This window comes from Bubalus kerabau, chromosome 4 (genome assembly GCF_029407905.1).
Source record: "Bubalus kerabau isolate K-KA32 ecotype Philippines breed swamp buffalo chromosome 4, PCC_UOA_SB_1v2, whole genome shotgun sequence".
Taxonomy (NCBI): Eukaryota; Metazoa; Chordata; class Mammalia; order Artiodactyla; family Bovidae; genus Bubalus; species Bubalus kerabau.
In genome coordinates, this window is record NC_073627.1 from 137,458,371 (window position 1) to 137,484,691 (window position 26,321).

General features: G+C 50.0%; 1 pseudogene; it reads left to right on the forward strand.

The window, feature by feature from the left end:
* Positions 1-1,481: 1,481 nt before the first annotated feature.
* On the forward strand, positions 1,482-14,952 carry LOC129650357 (rho-related BTB domain-containing protein 2-like; annotated as a pseudogene).
* Positions 14,953-26,321: the final 11,369 nt, after the last annotated feature.

Sequence of the window (26,321 nt, forward strand, 5' to 3'; positions counted from 1 at the left end):
CCTCGATCTTTCCAAGCATCAGGGTCTTTTCAGATGAGTCAGTTCTTCGCATCAGGTGGCCAAAGTATTGGAGTTTCAGCTTCAATATCAGTCCTTCCAATGAACACCCAGGATTGATCTCCTTTAGGATAGATTGGTTGGATCCCCTTGCAGTCCATGGGACTCTCAAGAGTCTTCTCCAACACCACAGTTCAAAGCATCAATTCTTCGGCGCTCAGCTTTCTTTATAGTCCAACTCGCACATCCATACATGACCACTGGAATAACCATAGCCTTGACTCGACGGACCTTTGTTGGCAAAGTAATGTCTCTGCTTTTTAATACACTGTCTAGGTTGGTCATAACTTTCCTTCCAAGGAGTAAGCATCTTTTAGTAAATCTCACAGGCTAAGAATAATGTATTTTCCTTCTCATTACTCTTTTTGCCAAGTCCTAATGGCTGTAAATCATAGGAATGAGAACTAGAAATAAATGGGGAATGCAACAGGGTATGCATATTTATACAACAATGATGAGGCATTGCCAATAAGCAGGAGAAATGACATGGGGCATTGTGCATCATAGAGGCATTGCAGTGTTTGAAATATCTGCAATGTTTGTACTTTATGGCTGAAGTTAGGCTGCTTCAGTATCTGGCCAAAAACATATTGGGGCATCAGTATAGAAATAGCACAGCCATGACACACTGATGTTTAGGTGATACTCTGTTCTTCAGACTCCCCAGAACCAAAGGATCTCTGCAATCACACATTTACAGGAGATACTACATTTAAAATCAGAAAGCAGGAGCTAGGAAAAAAACTCAAGATCATAATGTAGAAACCTTTACTTCACAGAGGAGGAATCTGAGAGGAAACCTGCCTCTCTGAGTGCCTGCAGCTCTTTACCAATAGAGATGAAACCAGAATGCAGGTCTAGGTGATTTCTTTCTTTCTTTTTTAATGGAATAATATCTAAGTGTTGAGCTATGTGCTGGGTACAAAATATGAAATTTATACTCACTGATACTTCTCTACTGTCCTCCACCCAACCTCCTGCCACAATATCATACAATCTCATTCATAAATATTTTTCCCACAAAAGAAACACTACGTGTTTTAGGGATACAGAATTTTTCTAAGTTATAAAATACATCACCATATACTGTGGAGAAGGGGTGTAGACATGAGCTGGAATGGGACCTGAAGAGGAAATAAAATTAAGACAAAGCTGGAGGAGGAGAGCAGATGATAAATGAGCTGCCTAGGCAGACACCTCTCTTCCCAGGAGAGTGGGGACCAGCCCCCGAGCAGACTCCGCCTTGGGATCTCTCTCTGGCATTCCCCAACCAGAAGCCCTGCTGCTGGAGGATGGAGACACCAGGAGGAAGACCAGAGATTCACCCAGTGGAGCTGTGCCTCTCAGCCTGAAGGGACTCCTGTCTCCTCGGGCCCCTGTGGAGCCTGTGCCCGGAAAGCTACCCACTCCCTTGTCCTGCTCTCTGCTCAAATGCTCAGAGAGGGGGCAGCCCCGGCAGAGAAGAGCTGCTGGCCCTGGCCCTCAGGGGCTGGTGTGCGAAGTTGTCTTGACTGCTTCTCTTCTCTCCCTCAGGTCCCAATTAATGGATTCTGACATGGATTATGAAAGGCCAAACGTAGAGACCATCAAGTGTGTGGTGGTGGGGGACAATGCTGTGGGCAAGACCAGGCTTATCTGTGCCTGGGCCTGCAATGCCACCCTCACCCAGTACCAGTTGCTTGCTACCCACGTGCCCATGGTTTGGGCCATTGACCAGTATCGGGTATGCCAAGAGGTAAGGTTGCAAGTCTATGGCCTCACTCATCTGGGCTTCTTCCCCAGGGATCTCTCCAGAGGGGCCTTATGCTGAGCTCACGGAAGCCCTTTAAAGGTTGAGTAGAGGCAGCTGAAGAGCACAGATCCTTGGGAGAGGCCTGAAGGGAGCCCACTCCAGGGGAGGAGTCCCCAGCCTTTTGTGTTTGTCTGAGCAGAAGCCTGGGGCATCTTGTGTAACATAGACCCCAGTAATGGGAAGCCCTGGAGCTGGGAAAGGGGTGGTGCTTTGGAGAGATGAGAGCTGCCAGGAGAAAAGAAACTGCTGGCTAATGATACCCAAAGACCCAAGGCTGGGAAACATCTGATGGCAGGTACAGCTGGGAACAAGGATGGGCTCCTTGGGAGATCGCATCACTCCCGTGACTGTCTGCCCTCTGGAGTCTCTTCTGTCCTGGCCAGCTCTTGTTAGGGGACTCAGGTGTTCTAGGACACACAGAGGGAGACACTAGTTGTCCCTCCAGCCCCCATGCTGTGGGACCCAGGAGTGAGCTAACCCCACCCCAAGTTGGCATGCAGGGCCCCCAGGAACCATTGCCTTCGCTTCCCTCCCCTCCCTGTCCCACCTCGCCCCCTCCCACCCCCACCAGATGCTAGAACGTTCCCGAGACGTGGTGGACAATGTGAGCGTGTCTCTCCACCTCTGGGATACCTTCGGAGACCACCACAAAGACCAGCACTTTGCTTATGGGAGGTAGGGAAGGCCCCCGCTGCCTGCAGGGAGCCAAGTGGGTGGGGTTTTTCCCCGAGGTATGAGGACACTCTGTGAAACTGAGTTAAAGGAATTTCACTCTGTGAAACTGGGAGGAAGGAGTGGAGAAAACAGCCTTGGGAGACCCTTGACAGGAAGGCAGCCCGGGCTGGGCAGGGAGCCGGCTTTGCAATCAGGAGGCCAGGTTTCAGTTCTCCCCTGTTAACCAGTAACGCTGGGACTTTGAGCAATTAGGAAGGCTGTTCTGAGATGAGTTTTCTCAGATGAGATGGTAAAAGTGGTGATGTCTAAATCTCAAGAGAGCTGTGAGGTCAACCCAAGAGTCTTTGAAAGCTCTCAAGTGCTAACTTGGGGGTATAGAAATAGGAGGTGCTATGATTAAATGTTTTGGGGAAGATCATGTGAGCCGATCCATATGACACTTGTGGGATTGCAGTGTAGGGGTGCCGTTGGGTATGTGTTCTCCCTTGTTCCAGCAGCAGGGAACCTATCACTAGCTTTTTTTGCCTATAACCTCACTCTCTCCCACCCCCAGATCTGATGTGGTGGTTCTGTGCTTCTCCGTTGCCAACCCCAACTCCCTCCACCATGTCAAGACCACGTGGTACCCAGAAATCAAGCACTTCTGCCCCCGAGCACCTGTCATCTTGGTGGGCTGCCAGGTGGACCTGCGTTACGCTGACCTGGACGCTGTCAATAGGGCCAGGAGACCCTGGCTAGGTAGGGAGTCCTGGTGCCTAGGGAGGGAAAGGTGGCAGATGGGGAAGGGGAAGAGGGGGTGGAGGGAGGTTGTGTGTCTCTCAACTCTCTGCTCAGCCCTGAGAGAATGCACAGAGCCTCACTTCTCTCCCTCCATTTGAAGCAGATTCACATAGGGGGCCAGTTAGAATGATCATTCTTTCATCCATCCATCCATCTATTACACACTGAGTGGGCAATACTGGGCTAAGCATCATGAGGAGAGAAGGAGAAGGAGAGGTAATCTTTGTATGAAAGGAGCTTATAATCTTGCTGGGAGACGAACTGGATAGGTGAATATGTTAAAAACCAGCATGCTAATTGCCAGAGAGGCAGTCAGCCCTCCCGCTACTCTGAGCCGGGGAGATCACCCAGGCCTGCCATAGAGGCCTACCTACCATGGAGGGCTTCCTGGAAGAAGAAGGGCTTAGAAGTCAGCCTTGAAAGAATGGTAGGATCTGGCCAAACAGAGGAGAAAGGGAGTGGAAATGAGCAGGGCAGGAACGGGGCTTAGACCCAGATCCTCAGCAGGGACGCCCCCAGTCAGGAGAAAAACACACAGGATCGGGGGAATGCATCTCCCTGCCCCCCAGCCCTCCACCACCGACATGAATTTGGCTTCCCTTCTTGAACGTGCCAGGCCCATGAAGCCCAATGAGATCCTTCCCCCAGAGAAGGGCCGAGAGGTGACCAAGGAGCTGGGTATCCCCTACTACGAGACGAGTGTGGGCGCAGTTCGGTATCAAGAATGTCTTCGACAACGCCATCCAGGCAGCGCTTATCTCCCGCCGGCACCTGCAGTTCTGGAAGTCCCACCTCCTCCATGTGCAGCGGCCCCTGCTGCAGGCACCTTTCCTGCCCCCCAGGCCGCCGCCCCTGCTCATTGTGGTGCCCGACCCCCCCTCCAGCAGCGAGGAGTGCGCTGCCCACCTCCTGGAGGACCCGCTGTGTGCAGATGTCATCCTTGTGCTTCAGGAGCGGGTGCGCATCTTCGCCCACAAGATCTACCTCTCCACATCCTCCTCCAAGTTCTACGACCTGTTCCTCATGGACCTGAGTGAGGGGGAGCTGGGGGACCCTCGGAGTCAGGGGGTCCCCGCTCAGAGGACCACCGGGGTCACCCTGATCAACACCACCACCACCTCCACCACCATGGCTGGGACTTCCTGCTCCGGGCAGCGAGCTTTGACGTGTGTGAGAGCGTGGAGGAGGGCGGGGGCTCTGGGCCTGTTGGGCTCCGGGCATCCACCAGCGACGGGATCTTACGGGGCAATGGGACAGGGTACCTGCCTGGGCGGGGTCGAGTGCTGTCTTCCTGGAGCCGAGCCTTTGTGAGCATCCAGGAAGAGATGACAGAAGAGCCACTGACTTATAAATCCCGGCTGATGGTGGTGGTGAAAATGGACAACTCCATCCAGCCAGGGCCGTTCCGGGCTGTTCTCAAGTACCTGTACACAGGGGAGCTGGACGAGAATGAGCGAGACCTCATGCACATCGCTCACATCGCAGAGCTGCTTGAGGTCTTTGATCTGCACTTGATGGTGGCCAACATCCTCAACGAGGCCTTCATGAACCAGGAGATCACCAAGGCCTTCCATGTCCGCCAGACCAACCGGGTTAAGGAGTGCTTGGCCAAAGGCACCTTCTCAGGTATGAAACAGGCTTAGGAGCTGGTGTCCCAAAGGCAGGGGACTTCCCTCCAGGCTCTTTCTGCAGAATCTGGGTTGGTCCGAGTAGCATTCTGAGTCATCTCAGCCACTGATGTCCTGGAGATACTGTGGCTCTGCTCCTGAAACCTAGAGTCCCCAGCTTGAGATTGTGGTCATGTGGTGCTCACAGAGTGTGGCTTCAGGAGGAAGCAGTCATCTGGGAGCAGTGTCGACCCGTGGGGCTGGTTGTCCCCTATTCTTTCACCCCATCCTCACGTGATGCATCTTCTCTCACCCAACAGATGTGACCTTCATCCTGGATGATGGCACCATCAGTGCCCACAAGCCCCTGTTGATTTCTAGCTGTGACTAGATGGCTGCCATGTTTGGGGGGCCACTTGTGGAGAGTTCCACCAGGGAGGTAAGGCTAGGATGGAAACGGCTGGGAGGGAGAGAGGTTTACTCCCTTTCCATCTGAGGCATCTGTTACTTCACAGTACTTCCTTCAGCCTTGACTCTGTACAAACCACCAAGTGATGGGCCCAAGAGAAGTTTATGAGATGGCTCCTATAGTCATGGACTTTGCAATATACCAAGATGGACCATTATGGTCACATCCTAGCTCTATAGTTGAGAAAAAACTTGTTTCTTAAAGCAGTAAGAACAGATTTTTATTCAGAAACTATTGCAATAGGGGAAGAGAGACCTCAGTATAGAAGTGGTTTTAATTCTTAATTGAGCATGATCAAGTGGGGTTTATAGTCAAGGTGTAGGGTGGGAGTCAGTGGGTAGAAAATTACTAAGAGGAAACATCAGGAGTCAGTGGGAGTTCTAGCCAAATCAAGACTGGCGTTCAAGTCTGATCTCCTTTCTGCCCTTCTCTGAACTGTGACACTGACTGTCCATCCCTCAGCCTTGTAGTTAACAGTGTCCTCCTTTGTGAATCTACTTAAAGTTCCAAGGGTCCACACCAAGTTTCTCCAGCTGATCTGAGGTTTCCCTTGAGTATGCGGATGAGGTCTTTTATTTCTGCTGAGTACCCTTCTCAGCTCTGGTCCCTTAGTCAGTGCTCAGCAAACACTTGAATGAAAAGCTGAACAAAGAATGTTAGAGCATAGCATCCTATAACCCTGAGAAGGGATTTCCTAAGATTTCTGGGTCTGGAAGATCCTTTGGAGGAGGGAAGGGCACCCCTTTCCAGTATTCTTACCTGGAGATTCCCGTGGACAGAGGAGCCTGGCGGGCTACAGTCCATAGGGTCGCACAGAGTCGGACATGACTTAAGCGACTTAGCACACACTGGAAAGGGAGTCCTTCTGGGAGGTGAAGAGGAGAGTTCGAGGTTTGAGTTGCCTCTGCTCCCTGAAGCATGAGTGGGTTGAGATGTGCAAAGTGTGAGATGGGAACTCTTCAGAGCCACAGAAGCAGCTGTAAAGTTCCAGCCAATTCCCAGTGCAGCCTGGAGAGGCTGGCGGCTGATGAGAAAGCAGTTTTTGTGTTGGTCCCGCTCTGGAGAGATCCCAGAGGCCCAGAGCTGTAGCTTCGAGCAGCCCAGAGAGACCAGCTGGTGTTCGCTTTGTTCATCCACATCCCACTTGCACTGCTCCCTGAAGGATAGAGTGGGGCTGGGTGCAGGTGACCGGCAGGACTCCTTCATGGTTCCTCCAAACCAGAAAGATGCTAACGCGAGTCCAGGTCCTTTTAAAAGCTGTTGGAGCCCTGCTCACAGGTGCTTAGCAGATGGGTTCATTGCAGGCTGTTGGTGTGGGAGATTAGCCTTTAGGGAAGGAGGGGTTCTGAGCAGGTCCAGGGACCGCAGAGGGGTGGCAGCCTGTCTATGGGAGACCAACTGTCCAGGCCAGAGCCTTCTGAGTTCTTCGGAACTGCTGCTCTTTCCCTAAAGCTGGACCTTGCTGCAGCCTGCTCCATTCCTTCCCATTCACAGGTGGTATTTCCTTAAACAAGCAAAAGCTGCATGTGGGCCATGCTGGAGTACCTGTACACTGGCATGTTCACCTCCAGCCCCGACCTGGACGACATGAAACTCATCATCCTGGCCAACCGCCTCTGCCTGCCGCACTTGGTCACCCTCACAGGTAGCTAAGCCCAGGGGAGGAGCCTCCAGGGAGGAGGAGGAGGAGTCAGGGGATCCCCTGGGAGTCATGATTTCTTCTCTCACCTGTCTCCTCCTAGGGGACAGGCCACCAGCACCAAGGGGATATGTTAACATAGCGTGAGATACATCTGTGCATATTGGGGTTGCGGTGAGGACATGGATGTAAAGAAATGTGTGAGAGGGATGCTTGGTGGGGTCACCTTATAGGTCTCTCTAGAGGTTATTGCGGTGCAGCAAGTGGGCACCAGTAGATGCCAGGGCTCGAGGTTCTCAGCTTGGCCACACTCAGGCAAGCTTAAGAAGCCAAAAAGAACAGAACACCATTCCTCATTCCTACCCTTGCATCTCCTCCTTCTGCCTTTCGTTTTTCTTCCCCTTTCTCATTTCCTTCTTCTCTTCCACCTTCCCTTTCTCTTTCTTCTTCTAGAAACACAGTAAACATTGACCTAATTGTTGGTCACTCCTAATTCTTTGATTCCTGGAAGATCCTGTGAGCTAGAGCTCAGGTTTCAGGATGGACCAACCCCAGAGGCTTGGGTGGAGCAGGGACTGGGGCAGGAGGGAGACAAGGAGCAGCACTTGGGGTGCCAGGGCAGGAGGAGAGATGGTGCAGTGCAGATGAGAAGCCGTCTGGAGCCCTTGGTGCCCGCCGACAGGTGGAGCTCCTGAGCTGGAGTCAGCATGTGCGTTCCATTGATGTTGGTGTTGGTACCTGTACTGGCATTGATGTCCAGGTTAATGTCCTTGGGTGGGTCGGCGGCAGATAGCAAAGCCTCAGATACTGAGCTGAGGTTCAGGGAAGGACCTGGTGTTAGACCTGCTGTGGCCCTTGGCAGATGATCAAGATTGGGACTTGGCTATGAGGGAAGCAGCGATCCTATGATGATAAATGAGTTGAAAAGTGGCGCCTGGTCCCTGGAAGAGGTGGAAATGATAGGCCAGAATCAAATATTAAGAGCTGAGCCTGCAGAGGCAGGCCAGGGGACACTGAGGGCTTTAGGGCAGGGAGTAAGAGGCTTCTAGAGATTTCAACTGCAGAATTCCCTGGTGGTCTGGTGGTTAAGGCTGCACTTCCACTGAAGGGGGCACAGGTTCGATCCCTGGTAAGAGAACTAAGATCCCGCATGCTGAGTGATGCCACCAATAAGTAAATAAAATAAATAAGATCACAGCTGCAACAATTTGAAAAAGTGGTACAGCATTCCCAGAACACAGAAAACAGTCTAAACTCTTAGACTAAATAACTTTTGAAAGACTTGCTGCAAAGAAATGGCCCAAATGAAAAAAAAATGTATTCAGGTGTTTCTTTAAGTTTGTTTCATCATAGCAAGCAATCAGAAACAAGTCAAACAGGCACACTGGTTAAGCACACGTGGATGGATTTTGCAAGGTAGCCATTAAAAATGTTACCTCTCACTGCTGCATGGAAAGGCTTATAGAAAATAACATTGAATGGCCTTTCCTTTGAAATGCTTCATAATCGCTAAAAATCATCTTTAAAAAATACGTTTCTATGTACCTTGTCAAGGAACAGTGGAAAATGCCAAATGTTGTATAATAAGTGACATGTTTTGTGATATAAGCTTACTATGAAGTTATTAGTTTAAGCTTAATTTTAAAATGTTAAATATTGCACAAAACATGTCATATGTGTTCATCTTAATAAATTATTACAAACCAAAGTGGCCCTTGCTCGCCACACCGGAGCCCCCAGTCTGTCCCTCTCAACCATAGGCCCTCCCCACCCCAGAGTAACCGTTCTGCCTATTGCGCTAAGATTTGATGAGAGCTTTTCCTTACTCTTCTTCATAGTTATGTCATCCAAGTGTGCATCCTGAAACACTATAGCATGATTTTACTTTTTGTATATCTTTTAAGGTTTTTTTTAATCTGTAAGTACCTTGTCTGTTAAAAACAAAAACAGAAATTTCCCTTGCGATATGTTGGAAAAACCCTCTGATCCAGGGAACCTAGATTTATTTACTGATCGCCTTTCTGTATCCACCATGTTTCCTTCCTTTCAACTGGCCTTCAGGTCTAGAGGCTAGATTAGATCCAGTCTTCTTTTGGTGAGACTACATTTTGTAGGCTGTTTCTGCTTTTCATCAAGAAACATAGATCATCTGCTTTTCTCTCTTTTTGTGGTGTTAGCAGCCTTTGAGTTTTATTGCCTGGATCCATTTATTTATTAACTGTTGTGAAATGGTAATATTCCAGGTCTTTTTTTTTCTTTTTTAATCTGTTAGAATACTTTCCAAAGGAGGGAAACTTTCCCTCACCTATAGTTTGATTTCCCAGTAGAATAGTTCATGTAGGAAAGGCAGGTGAATATGTGGCATTTTAATTTACCAGTTGTTTTTCTTTTCTCTCATATTCATGTACTTATTTGGCTGCAGTGGAGTCTTAGTGGTGGCATGAAGGATCTTTAGTTGTGGCATGTGGGATCTAGCTCCCTTACCAGGGGTTGAACCTGGGTCCCCTGCATTGGAAGTGTAGAGTTTTAGCCACTGGACCATCAGGGAAGTCCCTGTTTACCAGTTTTCAAGACACACATTTGTTTCCTATCATCCTTTGAGAGTGACCAGTTGATTTTTTGTTATTAATATTACATGTGATTATGAATTTTTGGACTTGAACATACTCTATTGGCTTTTAGTTCAGGTCACTTGCTCAGTCGTGTTTGACTCTTTGTGACCCCATGGACTGCAACATGCCAGGCATCCCTGTCCATCACCAACTCCTGAAGCCTACTCAAACTCATGTCCATCACGTTAGTGATGCCATCCACCCATCTCGTCCTCTGTCGTTCCCTTCTCCTGCCTTCAATCTTTCCCAGCATCAGGATCTTTTCAAATGAGTGGGTTCTTCACATCAAGTGGCCAAAGTATTGGAGTCTCAGGTTCAGCATCCGTCCTTCCAATGAATATTCAGGACTGATTTCCTTTAAGATTGACTGGTTGGATCTCCTTGCAGTCCAGGGGACTCTCAAGAGTCTTCTCTAACACCACAATTCAAAAGCATCAATTCTTTAGCACTCAGCCTTCTTTATAGTCCAACTCTCACATCCATACATGACTACTGGAAAAACCATAGCTTTGACTAGATGGACTTTTGTTGGTAGAGTAATGTCTCTGCTTTTTAATATGCTGTCTAGGTTGGTCATAGCTTTTCTTTCAAGGAGCAAGCATCTTTTAATTTCACGGCATCAGTCACCATCTGCAGTGATTTTGGAGCCCCCCAAAATAAAGTCTCTCAGTATTTCCATTGTTTCCCCATCTATTTGCCATGAAGTCATGGGACCGGATGCCATGATCTTAGTTTTCTGAATGTTGAGTTTTAAGCCAACTTTTTCACTCTCCTCTTTCACTTTCATCAAGAGGTTCTTTAGTTCTTTGCTTTCTGCCATAAAGATGGTGTCCTCTGCATATCTGAGGTTACTGATGTTTCTCCCGGCAATCTTGATTCCAGCTATCGGTTTTAAATCATTGCAATTAGCTTTATGGAAACTCAGATACTCTGCTGTTCCTTTAACCTGTAGAAGTCTTCTCAAGTTGGCTGCAGAGTCTCTAGAGGAGCTTTTGATGCTCTGGAATGACAAGATGTGCCAGGTTCATTGTGTACATTTCCTGCCCCATACCCGGTATCAGCCATTTCTCTAAGAAGTCTTGGCTTCCTGTAGTTGGAAATGGGATTTCAAGGCTACAGTATTTGCATTAGCAATGCTTTTGCTATTGGGATGGCTGTTCTTTCTAGGTCTTTTTCCATGGACTCAGCTGAGACATATTACTTTTAAAGATAAAATACTTTATCAGTTTATACTGATACAGTTAAAATTCAGAACTCAAAGTGTTTACTTCTTCCCTAGAAAGGTCTTAACATGAAATGCAAGGTTAGTACACAATTTGTTACAAAATTTAAATTAAAATGAACAACTTGATTTAATCCTTAGTTCTAATCGACAGTTCTCAGCAAATTTGAGATTTAATACCCCCTCCCATCAGTATCAATGGCTGATTCTCAGGGGTGGGGGCTTTCACCCCACCTGTATAACTCCTTGCTGCAACATATGTAGCTTAAAAAACTTCATAGGTTATTCTAGTCTCCGCCTTCACTTCCCACCTCCTCTCCAGTGGGAAAGTCTTGCTCCAATCCTGGTTTTCTCACTGGTAGGAGCCGACTTAAATCTCCTGTGGCCTTACCTGGCCTGTTGAGACTTGCCCTGGACCTCTCTTTGCCCTGCTGTGGGCCCCTGCTGGGGTCGGGGCGGGGATAAACAAGTGCCTGTCCACTCCTGTGGTTCTTCAGCCCATTCCTGGCTGTGTGTGTGTCACAGAGCAGTACACAGTGACTGGGCTGATGGAAGCAACTCAGATGATGGTGGACATCGACGGGGACGTCCTTGTGTTCCTGGAACTGGCTCAGGTAGGATGGCAGGGAAGGAATCTCTCCAACATTCTCAGCTCTGGGCTCTGCCTGTTGGCAGCAAATGGGGAGGGTTCGGGAGGTGATGGGTAGGAAGGAAACCCATTGACAGACTTGGTTCCCCCAGTGGGCAGACCCATCTTATCTTGCAGGCCAGAGGATTCACCCCAACATGCCAAGAGAAGAGGCTGGCTGTGGCAGGAAGGGACGGAGACTTCAGGCAACCGTTGGGCCGGAGAGGGAAACCAGAGCCCTGTATAGACGTGGTTGCTGCCTGCTGGGGTCATTTAAGGCACACTGGGGACTCTCCATCTAAGAGGGACTTCCTTCCTCCATTTTCCCAAGTGATAGTGTCAGTTGCTCAGTCATGTCTGGCTCTCTGCAACCCCGTGCACTTTAGCCTGACAGGCTCCTCTGTCTATGGGATTCTCCAGGCAAGAATACTGAAGTGGGTTGCCATTTCCTCCTCAAGGGGATCCTGCTGACCCAGGGATTGAACCCAGGTGTCCTGCATTGTGGGCAGATTCTTTACTGTCTGAGCCACCCAAAACAGGCAAGCAAAATCTCCCCTACGAGCCCTCAGGGTGCCAAACATTCTAAAGATTAGTTTATGAAGTTAAAATATGGCAGATATGCCTGGGAGGCCAGCTCTCTAAGCCCAGTTGTCAGCACCTTAATGCAGGCTGCTCTGGTCCAGCATGGAGGATGAGGGGTCAGATCTGAGGAGGGCAGACCCAGTAAGAGGCTACCTCATAGGACTGTGGGTTTCTGGGGCTGCTGGGGGCAGGTCACGGGTGAGGTGGTGGTGGTGGTGGGGCCAAGGAGCAAATCCATGTCATTCCGTCATGGTTTTGTGTGGCCTTGCCTCTCGAGGTGGGTTCTTTGTGACTCAGGGCCTTTGCCCACCTGCGCCAAAGCTCTGGCTCTGAAGGCAAAAGTAGACATCTGTGTGCAGACCTTGGCCCAGAGGTCCCAGCACAGACATGCTGCTGTCTGTTCCCAGTTCCACTGTGCGTACCAGTTGGCTGACTGGTGTCTTCACCACATCTGCACCAACTACAACAATGTGTGTCGCAAGTTCCCCCGAGACATGAAGGCCATGTCCCCAGGTGAGCATCCCCAGCGGCATTTGTCGCCTCCCTCTCCTTGGGTCCAAGCCTCTGACCCAGGGCACCCAGAGGCTGCCAAAGACCCCTGTGGGTGGGGAGTAGCCTGCAAACATGCACCCAGACCAGCGGAGGGGGTCCTGGAAAAAGCACTGGTGTGGAGGGCGGCCCCCCCGCCCCGGCCCACCAGAGACCTTGGGCAATTCACTCTGCCCCTCTGAGCTCCTGCTTTTCACAGGTACAGTCAGACTAGAGGTGATATTTTTTAGATGTTTGTGGACCAAACTCCACATTAAGAAAAACATTTTTGTTTGTTTGTTAATTTTTACAATGTTGGTTGGTTTCTGCCAAACAACAATGCAAATCAGCCATAATTATACATATATCCCCTGCCTCTTGAGCCTCCCTCCCATCCCCACATCCCACCCCTCTAGGTTATCAAGAATTACATTGTATCTTGTGACCTAGTACACATATTGAAAAATTCATCAGTTGTTTTTAATACTGTTCACGACTCATGACATTAATTTCATAACCTAGGAATGGGCACAAGTCACAGCTTGGACAACACAGATCTGGGCATCCTCTGGGGTCCCTGCAGCTTGGTCTCTGCTTAATTGATGTCTCAGGTCCTGGGGCCTGACAGGAATCCAGGGGTCCAGGATTCATGGGATCCAGGGAGAGGTGTGGCTGGCCTCCCCCAGTTTCTTCACCGGGCACCGTCTGCTCTGCTGTGACCCTCCTCCCCACTAGTGCTCTACCAGGTCTCCCACTCCTGCTCTCTCCTCGTCACCCTTCTAGCATTTTCTTTCTAAAGCACAGCTCCAACTGCCTCACTTCCCTGGCCCCAAACTTTCGTGGAGCCCCCACACCTTCTAGAAGAAGTCCAAACCCCTCAGCCTAGCCTTCCCTCCCATCTGACCTCCTGCATACCCCCACCCCCCACACCTCCCCTCTCAGAACCTCATCTCTGCCAGCTGCACCTGCTGTCGGCCCAGCCAGGCTGAGCATCTTCTTGCCCACAGCTCTTCTCACCGTTTCTCCCTCATCCGTTGTTGCAGCCTGCTTTATTCTCCAAGCCTTGATAGGATCTTCCCTCTGCCTTTGAAGAAAAACGCAAGTGGAAATGCCTTTCCCCAGTGTGGACTGTCGGCTCCACTCCTTGGGCAACTGACTCTCTTTGGGGGCTCAGTGAAGGCAGGGCTTCCGCTTCTGGTCCCCAGGGGTTGGCATGTGGGCCTAGGAAGACCAGAGGCATGTTCCATGGCAGCGGGGCAGGGTTGGGAGTCCCTCTGCCCCTCCTCCTGCGTCTTCCTCACCCAGCTCTACTGCCGTTCTGCCCCAGAAAACCAGCAGTATTTCGAGAAACACCGGTGGCCACCCGTCTGGTACCTGAAGGAGGAAGACCACTACCAGCGGGCCTGGAAGGAGCGTGAGAAGGAGGACTATCTGCACCTGAAGCGGCAGCCCAAGCGGCGCTGGCTGTTCTGGAATAGTCCGTCCTCTGCGTCCTCTTCGGCCGCCTCCTCGGCGTCCCCATCCTCCTCCTCGGCTGTGGTCTGAGATGCTGCCACCCTCTTCTGACCCTGCTGCTGTTGTCCCCACTTGTCTTTGCCCCTCTGCTCCTCCGCATCGCCCCTTCCACCTCCCAGGGACAGAGGACTCGCATAACCAGGACCCTTTGGGTGGAGCTGCCCTCACCAGCCAACATAGCTCAGCACAGAGAGGAGGGAGCCTGGCCTCGTGGACCAGAGCAGTGGCCCTGTGCAGAGGTCCTGATTCCATGGCTGGCCGGGAGACAACTCTTGGAGGCGGGCATCGGGGAGAGAGCTGAGGACTGTGGCATCTTGTCTGTGGGTCGCAGAACCCTAGCATCAAAGGGGAAACTCTCCTGCTGGGAAGCTGTGTGTCCTGGTCTGCGCAGGCGGCCCCCTCCCAGGGAGCAGCAGTGGGCAGGCAGGGTCCTACCTCTGTTGGCCCCACGTCTCCATTTATGGACTTGAAGGGTTATAGAGGCTTTGTGGGCCTTTCCACGTGGAGCCTACTCAAACCCTCACTGGAAAAGTCAGGGTAGAAATTAAGCCTTCAGAGCCCAACTCCAGGCTTCCACCTCTGTGGTGCAGCTGCCAGAAGCCGCAAGCAGAAGGCTTGCCCTCTGCCAGCATTGCTTCCGGGGCTGTGGGCAACCAGGCCTGAGAAGGTGGCAGAGGTTTTTCAGAGCTTCAGCCCTGGAAGCAGTGCTTCTTGGTGCAATGAGAAACTTCTCTTTCCCCCATCCTTTACCGCTCAGGTTTGGAGATGGAAACAAAAGGAAACACTGGAACAGGGGGAGAGAAAGTAGAGGGTGATGGGACCTGAGTACAGCAATCCCATGCTCCTTTGGGCTCCTCCCCCCAGCTGCTGGCCAGCACAGCTTCTAATGGGGAGAGGGTAAATTTTGCAAAAATACGCAGACAATGAACAAAATCACTACCGACAAAAACATTGTGGCCTCTGTCCCCTCAAAAGAAGAAAAGCAGAAAAAGACCCTGGATGGCTCTCATTCTTATAAAGCCAAGCAGGGGACCCCATGTGGATGAGGCAATGGTCGAGGTGGGAGAATTGACTCCGATGCTTTTCAGGAAAGCAGTGTCACCGGCTGTGACCGAGGACGTCCTGGCCCCACTGACTGACTCTGGAGGGCACGGTGCAGGCCTTCAGCATGCTGGGGATGAGGTTGCAGGGGCAGGGAGGGTGGGCTCGGGAATCACCATGGTGTTGGACCCATCGTGAGAATCAGTCTGTTGTCAACTTCAGCAGGTAACTCCATAGGATATGACCGTGTTGAAGGGGTGGGATGCGGTAGGGGTCAAAGGTCAGGGCAAAGGGCACTGACATGGAGAATAGGAGTCTTTGTAAAGAAGGATCATAATGAAGTACGTGACCTTACCCGGTGCTGGTTGGTGATAACAGGGAAGAATGGGGGAATTGAACAGGAGCAAAACCAAGGTCAGTCCAGAGAAGAGGAGGGAGGAGACTGGAGGATGGTGGAGGATTAAGACAGTATCTTGCAGCCCCATGGGGGAAAGCTGGGCCACAACTGACCCTGTCCCCCTTTTCTGATTCTGATTTGTATCTCACTCCACACACCCTTGTTAGATTCAGAACACAGGGTCCCTCTGATGAAGGTGGAGCCAGAGAGACTGAGCTCCTGTCCTCAGCACTCAGGAGTCATCTCATCTAAGAAAGATGCTTTAGGGAGAGGAACTGGGTTTTGGTCCCAGGGCTCGGTGTGGGGGGCTCCACCTCCAATAATCTGGCATAGAGCAAACCCCCCCCCCAAAATGGAACCTCTGCATCAATTTTGTGGTGCCAAGACCTAGAGATTTGAGGTCAAGGCCTTGTCAAGAGAAGGAGCAGGAGGTGGCCGGTAAGTGGGTCTTGAATGACTGTGACCCTTGGTGTCTGAGCCCTAGACCTCAAGGCCATGGCTGCCTGGCCTCCAAGTTCTCCAGGTGGCAGGCTTGGAAACCAGACATGTGCTGCCCTCTACTGGCTGGTCAGCTCACTTCTGCTGAGCTCAGGCTGAAGCTGAGGTGAAAGGGACAGAAGGGGAGCCTCCGAGGTGGGGTGTGCTGCTCTGCACCAGCCCCTTCACTCTGGAAAGGGTGTAGGAGGGGCCTTGGGGGCCTCTCAAGAACTCTAGGGGGATGGGAGAGCCAGGACCTGAAATCCAACGGCAGGGGAATTAGGTCTCCATGAGCTTGCAGGCCTGAGTCGTCTGGCCCAAAGATGAGGATGCAGAAAGGCCAGCAGGGACAGAAAGGAAAGGCGGCTCAGGAGTGGCAGGAGGCTCACAAGTGAGAGGCCACAGCAGGATCCCAGCAGGCAGGGTCTCGGCACCCCTTCCCAATAGCTCCGTCAGAGCCAGTCCATACCTCCAGGAGCCCAGCAAGCCCAGGTGGGACTCAGAGATACCACCTGGGGAGGCTTTGAGGGACCTGGGCCAGCCCAGTCAGGGGAAGGGCAGGGAGGAGAGGGATGGAGGAGGGGCTGAATTCCAGTCCCCCAGGAACCTGGTGCCCAGAAATCTTGAGTCAGAGCGGGAGACACATTCATACAGGGCAAGCTTGAGCCTGAGGCATAAAAGCAAGAAGGAAGGAGGAAGAACACACACACCTGCACCCGTATCACTCAGAACTCTAGAGGAGAATGGGAGGATGGGGGAGAAAAACACACACATGCCTCTTTTTATATAAAATTGCATATTTAATTTGGTCATGAATTCATAAACACATGAGTATTTTGTACCTAATGGCCTTTCTTGTACTGTTTGATATTTCCAACAGACTCTTCTAAAATAAGAACTTCCAACGGAGAGAAGAGTAAAAAGATAAACCACCACTAGTGAAAAAATTAAGTGCCTATCTTGGGTCAGGTGCTCTTTGGATTGGATATAAAACAAGGCAACTTCATGCTCTCACCAAGCTTACCTTAAATAAACATGATGAACACTGACAAGGCTAATACTTTAGGTGGGCACTAAGGAAGTCCTCTGAGAAAGGGATAAGTGACCTGACACTTGATTGAGAAGAATTCATTTCTATCTCCCTCTGAAGATGAAGGCAGAGTGTCCTCCACAAAAGGAACAACAAAAGCAAGAAACACGTGACTTCCGGGGAACAGAGGGGCAGTAGGGCAGGACCTCTGAAAGGAAAGAGGAAAGGGCTATTGCACCAAGGCCACTGAGGTAGGACCCCTACCAAACTCCACTGGAGCACCATACCCTGAATGTCCCTAAATACTCAGCCAATTCTAGTTTGGGTCCAGCCATGCCAGTCTTGGGCACACAAAGTTTTGAGATGGAAAAGATAAACTGAGGAGTACTACTTTCATAACATCATCCTGCCATGACTGGAATACTATAGAGATAGGTGTGCTGGAAGGAGGGCTGAAGTGCTTACAAAGTATTTTTTACAGTAAGAGGAAGTGATCTGCCCTCCCTGAGCTGAGGGTGCTGCAGTGCATCTTCCACACTAAGAGTACTCAAGCAAGGAGACCTCCCACCAAGAACTGGGAGGGCAAATGGAGGAGGAGCCAGAGAAGGGGAGGAGACACCAGGAGAGGCCCGCTTGCATGTGTTTATTCTGAAAACCAGATCACAATACAGACAGGGCAAGATGGCAGAGCAGAAAGACCCTGAGCTTGGGTCCTCTCACGGGCAGCCCAAATTACAACTATTTGCAGAGCAAGCACTGATAAAAAAGACAGGAACCCACCAGCATAGATCTTCTACAACTAAAGACATAAAGCAGGAACCACACTGAGATGGTTGGAGTGGGCAGACTCACACTATCATCAAGTACCATACTCCTGGGTGGACAACCCACAAAGTAGGGAATTATATTGCAGGGTTTTTCCACCGGAGAGTTCTGAGCCCCAGGTGGGCTCTCCAGCCCAGGGATCCTGCATCAGCAAGATGAACCCCCAGAGCCTTTGGCTTTGAAGGCAAGCAGGGTCCTAATTTTGCGTGTCCCACAGGACTGGAGGAAACAGACACTTCAGTCTTCAAGAGCACACACATGCACTGGGACCTAGGGCAAAAGTGGTCACTTGATGGAAAGCTGGGTTAGAGCTGCCTGCTGGTCTTAAAGAGTGTCCCAGAGGGGCAGTGGGTGGGTGTGGCTCAGGCTGTGGGTATAGACACTGGTAACAGCTGTACTTTTCACACTGTCCATGGGATTCTCGTGGCAAGAATACTGGAGTGGGTTGCCATTTCCTTTTCCAGTGACCCATGTTTTATCAGAACTCTTCACCGTGAGCCACCCATCTTGGGTGGCACTGCATAGCATAGCTCATAGCTTCATTGAATTACGCAAGCCCCTTTGCCATGACAAGACTGTGATCCATAAAGGGGATTGACAGAGGAGCCTGGCAGGCTAGTCTATGGGATCACAAAGAGTTGGACACAACTTAGCGACTGAACAGTAACAGCCATACTTGGAAACTTCTTCTGTTGGTGGACACGGGTGCTTATAGGCACTATTGTGGGATCTTCCCCCTAGCTCATTAGCCCCAGTAGCTAATGAGTTGGGTGGGGTTGATCAGCCCCACCCAACAGCCTGTAGGCACCACTGCTGGGATGTGGTTATTGTTGTTTAGTTGCTAAGTCATGTCTAATGCTTGCTGCTACTGCTAAGTCGCTTCAGTAGTGTCCGACTATGTGCGACCTCATAGACTGCAGCCCACCAGGCTCCCCCGTCCCTGGGATTCTCCAGGCAAGAACACTGGAGTGGGTTGCCATTTCTTTCTCCAATGCATGAAAGTGAAAAGTGAAAGTGAAGTCGCTCAGTCGTGTCTGACTTTTCGCAACCCCATGGACTTCAGCGCACAAGACTCCTCCATCCATGGGATTTTCCAGGCAAGAGTACTGGAGTGGGGTGCCATGTCTAACACTTTGCAGCATGCGAATGGACTGTAGCATGCCAGGCTTCTGTGTCCTTCACTATCTCCCAGAATTTGTTCAAATTCATGTCCACTGAGTCAATGACGCCATCCAACCATTTCACTCTCTGTTGCCCCCTTCTCCTCCTGCACTCAATCTTGCCTAGCATTACGGTCTTTTCCAATAAGTCAGCTCTTGCATCGGGTGGCCAAAGTATTGGAGCTTCAGCTTCAGCATCAGTCCTTCCAATGAATATTCAGGGTTGATTTACTTTAGGATTGACTGGTTTGATCTCCTTGCTGCCCAAGAGACTCTCAAGAGTCTTCTCCAGCACCACAGTTCAAAAGCCTCAATTCTCAGCCTTCTTTTTGGTTGAACTCACATCTATTCATGACTACTGGAAAAATTATAGCTTTGACGATACAGACCTTTGTCGGAAAGTAATGACTCTGCTTTTTAACACACTGTCTAGGTTTGTCACAGCTTTTCTTCCAAACTGCAAGTGTCTTTTAATTTCATGATTGCAGTCACTGTCCACAGTGCTGGGATGCTTCAGGCCAAACAACTAACAGTCCCACCCATCATCAGACAGCTGAGTAAAGACGTCCTGAGCCCACCACCACCTCTAGGCATGCCTGTAGACATGGCACTGCCCACCAGTGGGCCAAGACCCAGCTTCCCCCGCCAGTGGGCAGGTAAGGGTCCTGCCCTCCAGGAAACCTTCACTAGCCTCCGGACAGCCTCAGCCACCAAGGGGCAGAATGCAAGAAAACCACAGTCCTGCAGACTGTGGATGCAACCTGTACACAGCAGGTGACACCCTGTCCTAGGACCAACTGGGCCCCAACCCTGCCTGTTAGCAGGCCAATACAAGCTTCAGGACATGCCAGATTCGATCCCCAACTGTGTCAGGAACTACCCCCAACCCCCACCCTGCCCCAGTGATCTGACCCCAACTCGGGATACCTGGGCCCTGTAGCCAGACTCCAGGGCATGGCTCTGCCTGCCAGTCATCTGGCACTAACCCCAGGACCTGGCTTCACCCACCAGTGGGTGGGCAACAGCCTTGGCGTTCTCTGGACCCTGGCCATGCCCACCAGTGAGCCAGCACTAGCTCCAGGTCCCATGGGGCTCTGCAGCCAGCTTCATGGGACCAGGCACCACTAATGAACCGCTGGCAGCCTCCACACAGGGTAGGCCCCAGCAACCAGGCCTGTGACACCGCCTACAGAGCCCACCCCCAACAACAGAGGGAACACCCCTAGAGCAGGGGTCCCCAACCTCCAGGATCGAATGCCTGATGATCTGAGGTGGAGCTGATGTCATAATAGCCAAAATAAAGTGCATAGAATTGCCAATAAGATATTGAAGAGAAGTAGTAAAACAGCGCATCCTGGTCTTATTCTCGATCTTACAGGAAAAGCTTTTTGTCTCACTACTGGAGAAACTCTTTGAAAAAGCCCTTTGATTTTTTTTTTTTTTTTGATGATTACTTTTTCCTTCTAAAACCCAGGAACAATATTAAGCAAAATGAAGAGGCCAAGCCTCAGAGAAACGTGGCTCGGTATTTTAAGAAGTATGAATATATAGTTGGTCCCTCAGAGGACTTACAGAACAAGGGAGCTTGACCACAGCTTAGTTTGCCACTTCAAGCAGAGCTGTATTGGAGAATCCCAGAAGTTTTAAAAGCAGATAAGTTTTCTGGACTCTTGGAATCTCTTACCAAAACTTCGAGATCAGCTTCGAGAAGTCTTACAATAAGTAGGAATGACTTGTCAATATTACAAAACTTATTTCCTAGCTTCCCTTTTATTCTGGTTTGAAAACCAATAGCCAGGTCAAGATTCTAAAGTAATGGAAAAGTATGTTTAGTCACTGGAAAATTCTTTCAGGGACAATATAAGCATATGTATCGTACAAAGCAACCAATTATCTATTTCTTTCTTGGGAAAGGTAATAATATGAACAGACTTGTTCACAAAGGAAAAATCGATCAACGTTTTAAAAAGACTGCTGCTGCTAAGTCGCTTCAGTAGTGTCCGACTCTGTGCAACCCCATAGATGGCAGCCCACCAGGCTCCTCCGTCCATGGGATTCTCTAGGCAAGAATACTGGAGTGGGTTGCCATTTCCTTCTCCAGTGCATGAAAGTGAAAAGTCAAAGTGAAGTTGCTCAGTCGTGTCTGACTCTTAGTGACCTCATGGACTGCAGCCTACCAGGCTCCTCTGTCCACGGGATTTTCCAGGCAAGAGTACTGGAGTGGGGTGCCATTTAAAAAGACAGCTGATATGAATTCCTTGTGGCAGAGTGGAGATGCACAAAAGGAGGGAAAAGCCCAAGAACTTTTGCTTTGGTTCAAGGGACGAATGGAAAATAATTGTTTGTGCAAGGATATAGATCAGTGGAAAAAAATTACAATACCCATCATACCTGCTTTTTTGGATCAACTTAGAAGTGGTAGAAGCATAGAAAAAATAATCTTTTTATAATACCTGGGGTTTTCCACTGGAGACCCACAGGCTTCTGACAGGTTATGTGAAAGTCTAATCTTCTCCCTCCAGTTATGTGGACACAATAGCACTTAATTTTTTTTAGACCCAAGATCTATCCTTTAATTTGACAGATTTATAGATACAGCCTCTGACTTTTTGCCCCTGTATGTGCAATATTTATATTTCTTCTTAAGCATGCTATGAGTCCCATACGGACTGTGGTGAAAAAGGAAGGAATGAGAGATGTGGAAGCTATCAAATGTCTTCCTTGGTTTGGACAACACCACTGAAGGCAAACTAAGGGGGAGTTCTGGATGGAATTGAGCTTCCCTGGTGGCTCAGATGGTAAAGAATCTGCCTGCAGGGCAGGGGACCCGGGTTTGATTCCTGGGTCGGGAAGATCCCCTGGAGGAGGAAATGGCAACCCATTCCAGTATTCATGACTGGGAAATCCCATGGACAGAGGAGCCTGGTGGGCTACAGTCCATGGGGTCACAAAGAGTTGGACATGAATTAGCGACTAAAACAACAAGCTCTTCCCTTTTCCTATCCTGACACCTTGACGAGCCCACATTGTACATGAAAAGGAAAGGCACAAGAACCTTTCCTGTGATGTGAATGGAAATTAAACCACAATACTGTGGTGCCCCATTTTTACTTCTTAGACTAGCAAAGGATTTAAGTTCAATGTGGCGAGGGTGTAGGGAGACAGGGAAACTTGTTTACTCTTCAGTTCAGTTCACTTGCTCACTCGTGTCCAACTCTTTGCGACCCCATGAACCACAGCATGCCAGGCTTCTCTGTCCATCACCAACTCCCAGAGTTTACTCAAACTCATGTCCACTGAGTCAGTGATGCCATCCAACCATCTCATTCTCTGTCATCCCCTTCTCCTCCTGCCCTCAATCTTTCCCAGCATCAGGGTCTTTGCAAATGAGTCAGCTCTTCACATCAGGTGGCCGAAGTATTGGAGTTTCAGCTTCAGCATCAGTCCTTCCAATGAACACTCAGGACTGATCTCCTTTAGGATGGAGTGGTTGGATCTCCTTGCAGTCCAAGGGACTCTCAAGAGTCTTCTCCAACTCCACAGTTTAAAAGCATCAATTCTTCAGTGCTCAGCTTTCTTTATAGTCCAACTCTCACATCCGTACATGACTACTGGAAATACAATAGCCTTAACTAGATGGACCTTTGTTGACAAAGTAACGTCTCTGCTTTTTAATATGCTGTCTAGTTTGGTCATAACTTTCCTTCCAAGAAGTAAGCGTCTTTTAATTTTCATGGCTGCAGTCACCATCTGCAGTGATTTTGGAGTAAAAAAAAATAAAGTCTTTCACTGTTTCCACTGTTTCCTCATCTATTTGCCATGAAGTGATGGGACCAGATGCCATGATCTTAGTTTTCTGAATGTTTACTCTTAGCGTGAGTTAAAATGGTCCAGCCTTTTTTTTTTTTTTTTTTTTTTTGAGGGCTTTATCATTATCTGAGAAAAAGTATAAAATTCTCTAACCCACTGACACAACAATTTCACTTCGAAGCATTTACCCAGTAGACAATACACATACATGTATGACTCATACAAGTATATGCTACCCACTCCAGTACTCTTGCCTAGGAAATCTCATGGACAGAGGAGCCTGGTGGGCTACAGTCCATGGAGTCACAAAGAGTTGGACACGACTGAGCGACTGACACACACACACACACACACACACACAGACAACAGCTATTATCTCTCCTACTCACTTGACACAAGCATGCATTGTTGCTGTTGTTCAGTCGCTCAGCCGTGGGCAACTCTTTGTGACCCCATGTACTGCAGCACACCAGGCTTCTCTGTCCTTCAGTATCTCCTGGAGTTTCCTCAGACTCATGCCCATTGAGTTGATGATGTCATCCAACTGTGCATTACCTTCTATTTTATTTTCGTTTTGTAGACTGCTTGTATTCTGACCAGACAATTCTGTCAATATAATAGCTTTCTCATTCTCCCTTCCCATTTTTTACTTCCGAAGTCTTTTTCTTTTCCATACTGTGTCTTACATATGTTGTCTAACACAGAGTTTGTTCAGTGGTCATCGATCTTGATTTTATGGAGACATTTTTCATTTCCTGGGTCTATTTAAGCTTCCCATATGGCTATTATTAGGCCTCCCAGGCTGAGTCAGCTGGGGCTGTGTCTGCCGTGCAGAGAGGACAGTAGACTGGAGCAGGTGTGCTGCGTCTGCAGTGAAGTGGGTGCGAGTTTCCCAGGCTGGGTAACTTGAGATGTCTGCCTTTACTCTGTGCTGACGTATCAGCTGGAGTCGGGTTCCTCTGTAATTCCACTCCGTCCCCCTTGTGCCCAGATCAGACTCAACCCAGAATGACAGGGCTTTTCACTCATAGCCCAGCACCTGCTTGAGAGAGGGGCGCCCCCCACGACCAGAGTGTCATCCCTGCTTCCTGCAGTGTTCTGCCTGGTGCTGACTGTCTAATAAGAAATAGAGTCTCGTCAGTGTAAGACCAAGGCCAATCTGGGGGAGAAAGCTGTTTTGATCAGAAAGTTGGGAGAATCGCTAAGCTTTCACTCTGGCCACATTTTTGGAAGAGTTTGCTCTGACTTCTTAGTGATGAAGAGTCATGCTGGGGGATCCTTTGGGTGCTGCTGCCTCCATGTTCCCTTGTTGATGTTTTCCGGGTGAGACCCCTGAAGCTGCAGATGGGTGGTCTCTGCCACAGGTTTTTGGAGGTCGCGGTGCTCTGGATTGGCTGTTAACTGTGGGCATTGGATCCAGCCTGGGAGGGAGAGAAAGTAACAGCTCCAGACTGGAAAGTGAAACCTGTTTTGCTCCCCGGCTGTGGAAGAACGCGCTCCCTGAGCTGCCTGCAGAGTTGTCAGAAGTGGTGATGACCCTGTGGGGGTTGGACCCTAAGCTGCCGCTGAAGTTCCAGATAAACAAGTGGGAGAGGAGTTGGTAGTGGGCCGGCAGGCCCCTTGCTTTATTGTAGGAGGGAGCCAAGGTGGGGGTGACCCCCTAAGTAGGAACTAGGCTTTGGACGAGCCGCCTCCTCGCCTGGCATTGGTCATGCGTCAGTCATCTGTCCTGTGTCCTCAGTGTGCACAGAGAGGTCCATGACCACTCTCCATTCTGCCGAGGGAGCCTGGTGCCTTCCTCTAAGGGTCGGGCCTGGGCAACTAGAGCAGCACGGGGCCACTCAGGGCTCGGGGTGTAAATATTTTTAGCTTCCTGGCCACCACAGGGTCTCGGGTGGCTCCTGAACTAGCTGTAGTGTCTTGACACAAAGTTAGGCATCGATTTTCTGTAAACGAACAACTGTTCAGAAACATATGTATGTTCCAGAAAGCTTTATTTACAAAGAATCTCGGTGCTGGATGTGGGCATGGGCCATGGCTTGCTGACCACACAGCGCAAAGCTCGGGGTGGACTGCTCAGTCAGCATGTGGGCTTCGGAAGTCACCAGACCCACTTCCCTGACTGGGATCTGATGAGGCGGTGGCAGGCCCCACTGCACACCTGGGCGGGCTGGATGTGTGGCAGGTGTTGACCCTGAACGTGGGGTGTGCCTGAAGCATGTCATCCGTGTTCCAGTTTGTGCCCTGATTCCTGGGTCACGTGCTTTGACAGTGTCCCACCTGAAGAGGGTGATCACTGCCAGCAGTCTTCCTGGAAGTGGGCTTAGGAGTCGTTGGCAGGCTGCTGGCTCTGTGGTTCCGGTTGGGGGCTGGCCTCCTGTTTCTTCATGCTCAGGCACCTCAGAAGGCTCTCTATGGCTGGGGTTCTTGGGAGACTTCTGGGGAGCCTGGTGTGGAGAGGGTTCAGGAACACCTGACTAGGGGGCCCTGGTGTTGCGATGCCTCCTGGAGTTACCTCCCTCTGGGCCGGCTTCCACGTTGAGTGATTTTGTTTGCATCACCCACACTGAGCAGAAGTGCAGGCTGCCTCAGGGTTGGGGGGCGGGTCCAGTTTGGCAATGCTGGTGGCGTCTGATGCTTCACTTTTGCCCCTGTTCCAGTCAGCTGTCGGCCATGAATACCAGTCAAAGCTCTCCAAGCACTGCTTTCAGGTCGACTCCGTCTGGGGGTTTGGAGGCAAGTTTGGTGTCCAGGTGGACAGGTGAGTGAAATAGGTGAGTGAAGCGTTGTGAGCAGACAAGAATCGGGGTAGTGGCTTACCTTGGGGATCAGGAAGGGGGCTCCTGGGTGCTGGCCGTGTGCAAGTGCTTCATTACCAAAAAGGTATCGTGTGTGCCTGTCTCTGGCACATGTGTGAAGCTCCCACAAGATGGTTTGAAGACATCAGGAGAGGGCAGTGCCGGAACCCACCCCTGCTTCAATCTACCTCCGCATTCTCACCAACCATGTAATCCCACCATGGAATTATCCATAACATGACTTCTGTCTACACGGGGTATCCTGTGTTGAGCTTGCTGCCAAACCCTACACAAGGGTGAGAGACCAACGGCAGGGCGGTTAGGACAGATGTCAGGCAGCTTCCGGGGTCTTCTCTTGCAGAGGTTGTAAAAGAGCCTTGGTCAGAGACCTGCTTCTCAGGTACAACACCAGTCTCAGACACCAAAACTCACTCTTTATCAAGCAAAGAGTTGGCATATGTTTTAAGTAGGGTATCCAGTAAACTAAGAGGTCTATGCTAGTGGGATCTTAGAGCAGAGAAAACTGTGCCAGAACCTTGAGTCCATGAAAGAGAACAAGTTGACATGGATGAACTGACCACCCAGAGCCACCATAAGAAGTATATTAGTTAGCTTGCACTGTGTAACAAACAACCTCAGATCCTAGTGGCTTAAAATAACGTGTATTTGTTATCTCA